We start from the raw sequence: 6,981 nt of genomic DNA, 5'->3' as shown, positions 1-6,981 counted from the left end.
TATTATATATATATATATATATATATATATATATATATATATATATATTGCCTAAGACTATGTAATTCAAAATTCTTTCTTTATTATCTTTAATTTCATGTCAAATCAAAATTTAACAAAAATAAAATTGAAACAAAAGGAGTATCTATTTTTCTGCTATTTAAATCAATTAACCTTTTTTCCCTTTAATTATAGATGAATTTTTATCAAGACAATTGAAATTCCATGAGCACACCTTCCCTTAGGATCATGAAACTTTTAGGGATGAGCCTAGGTGTACCAAAGAGCCACTTGAAATTTATATTATGAAGATAATGAATTCATAATGAGACTCAATTATGTCCAGTGCCATACACTCGAGCTCACCTTAGAAATAGGACCTCGCCATGATTAAACATGATTAACCATTCTCCTTCAAGATTATATTAGCGGACATAGGTTTTTGTGGAAAACGAATGGTACTCATCCGGTCATATTTTAATGCTTTTGTGGTTAATGTAGGCGAAATATTTATGGTAAGAAAATTTACATACTGCAAATATATAACAAGCTTATTTATCATCCATATGTATTACATATAAATGATATAAAAAAAGCAATTAACCGAATAATGCATTTTTAGTGAAAAACATTATATATGATCTTTTCACATGACGCACAATGATATACATCATGGATTCATAGACATAAAACATGAATGTAACATATTTAGTGTTTGTCATTTAACATGTCTTATCAAATGGAAGATACAAAAGTTTCTTGCATAGAGTAGTTGATAACAACGAGACTCCTAGAAAAACACTTGCTTTCTTTCTTTGTCCAGAGAAAGATAAGGTGGTGAGTCCACAAACTAAATTGGTGGACTACAACAACCCTTGACTATATCTTGACTTCACATGTCCGACTCTCCTTGAGTTTACTCAAAAGCATCTTAGAGGTGATACAAACACTCTTCAAGCTTTCTTGATGTTGCTTCAAGAAAATAATATTGAAGCATAAGAGCTATATTTGTTAGGTTAAAGATTGAAGGCCTGGTAATCTTTTGTGTATATGTTGAATCCTTTATTGAAAATTACAAATTTTCCCGTTGCACTAGTTCTATTAAGTTAGACACCTAGTATTTATGACTTAATTTCTATTTCAGTTTTTCAAGTCTGTAAATACATGTCATTTGATACTTAATAATATAAAGTTGTGGAATGCAATACATAATTTATCCTTCAACTTTTCTTCCATTGTTACGTTCCTAAATTTATTTTCCTTTAAAACTGATGGGTGGGATCTAGAGCTATTTTTCTTAAGGAGCTTTGAAGGAAAAGATGGATTTCACAAATAGTTTTTGATGAATTACTCATGTTGTTTTTAGGAACTAAAATTATCATTTATAGAGTTGTGAGAACGGAAAAACACTTGGAGGCCCTTGATCGTTAGGAAGAAAGACATTGAAGAGGATTATAAAATTAATCTGTTATAAAATAATCCCACTATAACAAAAATCAAGAGTCACATGGAGGTGATGAATTCAAGTTCTCCAATCATAACACAAATAAAGAGAATTATATTTCTCCCATCACCAAAACATATTTGAAATTATCTTTAGAAAGAATATGTTGGAGGTGATGAATTCAAGTGCCAAAGAATAAAAAAACTCCAAGAATATCAAAGAATGTTTGGATAGATTTTTTTTGTATTGATAATAAAGTAAGATTTCAATGCACTAAATCAAAAAAAGGTAAGAGATAAATATAAACGCAATCAGCCAAAGGATGATTCATTAAATAATTTGACTTTATCAAAAACACTAGAAACTCATTGTTTGGATGCAATATTACCAACTCCCTTAAAGAAGAAATATAGTGAATGCCAAAATCCGAAGAAACAGCCTCCCCCTTTGATATTATAGAACAGACATGTGATAACAACCGTATTGAGGAAACGAAAGCAAAGTTTTTTAATTCCATGGGAAAAGACTTCAGTAGAACCAATGCTAGTAAAGGTAATGATCAAAAAGGTAGAGGTAAGAAGAGAGAGCGAGTCGGACAAGATCTAGATTGTTCTGTGTCACAACATAGTGCAGATGCTTAAGTTTCTTCAAGATAAGGTACATAAGTAAGACAGATTTGGATGGTTCTACAGATGAAATTTTCAAGAGAGATGATGTACATTATGATGATGATCTCATTTGGGAACTGATTTATCGAATGGTAGATCATACATTTATAATACAAGCAACTAAATGTTCAATTCACTCAAAAGTTGGGTTTAGTAATATTTCCTGAAAACCATTCTATGGAAGTGTTATTAAAGGTTTCCTTATGTGGAATGCGTTAATGCGAAAATCATTAGACTCAAGGGCGGTTAAAAGTAATTGGGGGTCTAAGGAGAAATTTCAATTCACCGTCTAAAATATAAATACACTTCATTTATATATTTATTTTTAAAAAAGAATTACACTATTTTGATGGAAAATATAAGTAATTAGTATTGTTTTATCAGTTACTAGTTTTACATAAGATTTTATAAACTCAACATTGAAAAATATCATTTAAGTAAGACAATTATTATATGTTTTGTTAACATAAAGATTTATGTAATAAGTTGATAAAATTAAATAAATATCATAGTTATAACCATAGAATTTAAATTAAAAAGTTTATAACTAGGTATACCTCATTTTAATATTCTTAGAGTAATGATTGAAACTAAAATAAATCAAAAAATTGTAATTGACTTTGTTCAACACATTTTACTGTTAATTCTTATTTTTAAAAAAGTAAAAAAGATGTTAAATGGAATAAAATAATTTCTTTTTCTTAAAAAAATACACTTTTATCATATATAATTAATTTTTCTATAAAAAGTTTAACACAATTTATTCTTGTGAAGAATTTAAGGCCCCAAAAGGCAAATGTTGTATTTTTGAAAGCGTAGAGCCGGCTCTCTAATAAAACTCAATTTACCTTACGGGTATACTGTAGTAAGTTACATGTGGTAACGATTTGAAGAAAGAAAAGAAATAACATGTGTCCACGTTCTTGGGAACAGCCATAAATATAAGCAAATCTAGTAACAAATTATTACAGATAATAAGATCAGAACGATTATTAATGAAGTTTATCGCTAACTTTACGTTTTTTTATGACTTAAGGGGTTCATGTTTATAAGGAAGACCTTGCAACATCCATAAGAACATCCCTAAAACTTGCCCCATCTCCAAGAGGAAATTGGTTGTTATTTGCTATTTTACATTATTATTCATGCATTCCTTGATTGTTGTGGAAAACATAAAAATTAGAAATCGTTTTTAATCGTAGAACAACAGTCTTTTAGATTTTCCAATTGAGTAAATTACATGTTTTTCTTACTTTTTCGAAGCTAAAAATAACTAAGTACTTATGTCATATGGTTTTAATAGATGATATATGACATATTCGGGTTTTATTGATATTTACTGTAGATTTTTAATGCATTGTTTACTGTAACTGCATTATTTAGTTCTTAATTACTAATCAATATTGCCCAATTTCCTATGATATGTGCAATAGATAGTTTGCCCATACTTGTACTATTTATAAAGGATAATTGAATATGTACTAAAAACATAAAACATACCAACATACATAAAAAAATTTAACATGCTTCATTTATATTGTAATACAGTTTAAAATTTATTGTCTTAACTAGTAAAATTACACGCGTTTCGCGCAGAAATTTTGTATCATTGAATTTATAAAATACCATATAAAAACCTATTAGTCATTAAAAATAAAATATTATATTATCTTTCCACAAAACAACCTTACATTATAGGTAAATTTCAGTGGAGTACGATATTAGAATGATATTTTTTTCTAAAAATCTCTTATGTCCGTCTAAATTTTTTACCCTACAAAATATAAAGAAAGTTATCATATTGTTGTCTTAAAAAATAAACAATGGATTGTTATATGGGGATATATAAGTTTTTATTATAATTTGTTTATGATTTCTTTGCAGAAATTTACATCGGAATATTTATATCGTGTGGAGATAGATTTAAGATTTAAAATTTAAACCATATATGTTAAATCTTAAATTCTTAATGCTAATTTCATTGTACATTTGAAATTATGTGTTCAAAATTAGATATTATTTTTTTACAGTTTTCATTGTTTTAGTTTTTTTTCACGCATTTATGTATGTTACATATTAAAAATACAAGGTTTAGCTGGACCTATAAAACATATGTATTATATGCCTCTAATAAAATGTCGTTAAAAGTTATTTATCTTAAACTGCAACCAAGCAAGAAGATTTAGTTGTTTTCAAACAATGCCAACATCAGGGAAAACAAATTAGTAGAAGCTCTAATATTACTACTGTCAGATAATTATATTTACAACGTGAGCATTCCCTAGTATTAATTCTTACATGATAATAGATAAGTATATGGTTTATGCTACAACACATACAATTATGTCATTACACAAATGATCTCTTAAATTTAATTCAGAAATTACCTTTTGAGGCTTGAGCAGATATCTTCAAGTGAACCCATGAGTTAGACAAATCATCCTTCCACCGAGCATCCATGTCAGAAAGAACTGCAAGTCAATCCACAAGATAGATAACAACTATATATATAGTGTACGATGATCTCAAATTCACATCCGAACTCTATCAATACGTAGGTGGGAAAGTATGAACAAAAACCATCAAACTTTTTATAAATTAGAAGAATTGATGCTTATCTTGACCAATCACACTAATTTACGGTATAAATTTCTACGATTGTCTATTGTTAGTAACTCAACCAAAGATTGGTGTCGTGTCTTAAGGGAGCAATTTCCAGAAAAATTTAGTTAAACTAGAATTTTATTCTAATTAGTCACAGCTAATGAGATTTACGAATAAAAACATGTCATGAGCATTATAGGTGGTGGTTGAATAAAGGTCTAGGTTTAGTCAAGTTTTCTTTCAAAGAAGGGTAAGGCTCAAGGGGTGTTTAAAAGAATTTCACACGCTCACAGGTAGGTCAAAAAAGATGTATATGTTTAATTTGGCTCAGACTCATTAAAATTGCCTACGATCATTTCAAAGTGGACACCTTTCAAAATCAATTATAATAACTTGTAAAATTATAGGTTTATTCATGCATGGTTCAAAGTAAGGTCATCACACAAGCACTAATAATAAATCCAAACAAGACTATACACTTTCACTAGTGTGCAATGATAATCACATGAGAAATCCACTTGATACATGGATAATCTCAAAAATATGCAAAGAGTTCACATATAGCCTATGTAAATTCATATGGTCTCATTTTAGCCTTATATTTATCTTTGTTCGATTAAGAGAACTATTCAAGTCGTCAGTATTGATCGAAATCGAGACATAATTTTGCATGAGAATTGCCACTTTAAACACAACAGGTGGAATGAATTTTTTGAAAAATGAATTTTTTCTCAAGCATCAATATTTTTTGCTACAAAAACATAAAGTAGCCATAAGCTAAATTTTTACGCCCCGAACCTACACCCTGAATATGTCCGGCACCCAATGACCATTGTTGTCTTGAGAGATGCCTTGACATGCCTTAATTAACTCAGTGGATGACTTAACTCAATAGTAAAACAAGTAATCTTTATCATATATAACTTAGATTAATGTCTTGGCCTAAATGACACTTAAGTCACAAAATAGAATATCTGAATGCAAAATAATGAGAGACTAAAATCAGACTAACTGACTTATTATCTATTGATGAATCTTCTATAAAACTATGATGAATGTTGGGATAGAACCTATAATCATTTAATAAATAAAAATACTGAAAAACATTTAAAGGGATTTTGAAGGGTCTTCATTATAAAGCGATCCAGGCCAACTAGCATCATGACATTTAATGTACGAGTGTGGGTGTTGGAATGCTAATAATATTTTAAGTTTGATAGTTAAGAACCTACCTTGGCTCTGTTTAACTCATGAAATACTTACTAAATATAAAGTAGTAAAGAAGATGTCATATATATATGTATTTATATATATATATATATATATATAAACAACATAGTTCGTCAAAGATATTCAAATAACAAACTAAACTTTACTTTAAATGAAAGTAATACAGTTTCTTAGGGAGATTATCTAATCGACAACTACAACTATGAGCCTAAGTGGTGATACAACGTCTCGCCCACAATGCCAGAAGTGTCCTATACTTTGTCGTTGCATAAGACTTCTTAATTTAGTTGATTTACTAGCTTAAGTTATGTGATCATCTAAAAAGTATGACAAGTTAATACCCATGAGAGCTAGATTGTTTAGATGATGACTTGAGATAATACGAACTCTTATGCCCACGTTGGTGCTCAATACTACTCCCAAATCTACTTTAGCTAATGCTTTTAAAATACCTTCCTTATGTTTAGATAATTTGCTCAACAATAAGCTTTAAAAGCTAACTTACAATCAATTTTATTTTTTCTTGTTCAAAAACTCTTTTGGAAAATCTTAGTTTTATCTCAACTTATATATAAAAAATTTATAAAAATTTATAGGGAATACTTAGGTCCCTTATATCTTTTAAGTAATGAACTCAACTTTGTACTCTTCACTTCTTCACTTGACTTGAAACTTTTGATCTTAATCAACTCTTAAGGGAATAACTAGTTCCCATGTACTTCTTTAAAGGAAAGACTTCACTTTTTACTCTCTCTCTCTAACTTGAAACTTAAGTCTTAAAAAAAAGTTAAAGCAATTAATTAAGATTCTCGATAAATTTATTGTAACTTACTTCATGGCTTTAGACTTGACTTCTTAACTTCCTTGACTTTGACTTTAACTTTCCTTGAATTGAATATTGGATTCATGGTTCATAATATCATGTTATTGATGATTTCTTGATTGTTAGATGTACATTAGAGGGTTGGAATCAACTAGGAATTGTGCGTACATCATTTGGGAAGTAGTAAGAATAGATGGGGAAAAAATGGGGTC

At 28.8% G+C, this 6,981-nt stretch overlaps 1 pseudogene; it reads left to right on the top strand.

Moving 5' to 3' along the window:
* LOC107001252 overlaps positions 1-999 on the top strand; it is a 14,171-nt pseudogene extending 13,172 nt beyond the window's left edge.
* Positions 1,000-6,981: the final 5,982 nt, after the last annotated feature.

The sequence above is a fragment of the Solanum pennellii genome, chromosome 10, assembly GCF_001406875.1.
Source record: "Solanum pennellii chromosome 10, SPENNV200".
Classification (NCBI taxonomy): Eukaryota; Viridiplantae; Streptophyta; class Magnoliopsida; order Solanales; family Solanaceae; genus Solanum; species Solanum pennellii.
Note: the sequence above shows the minus strand (reverse complement) of the source record. Positions and strands in the feature narration are given on the sequence as shown.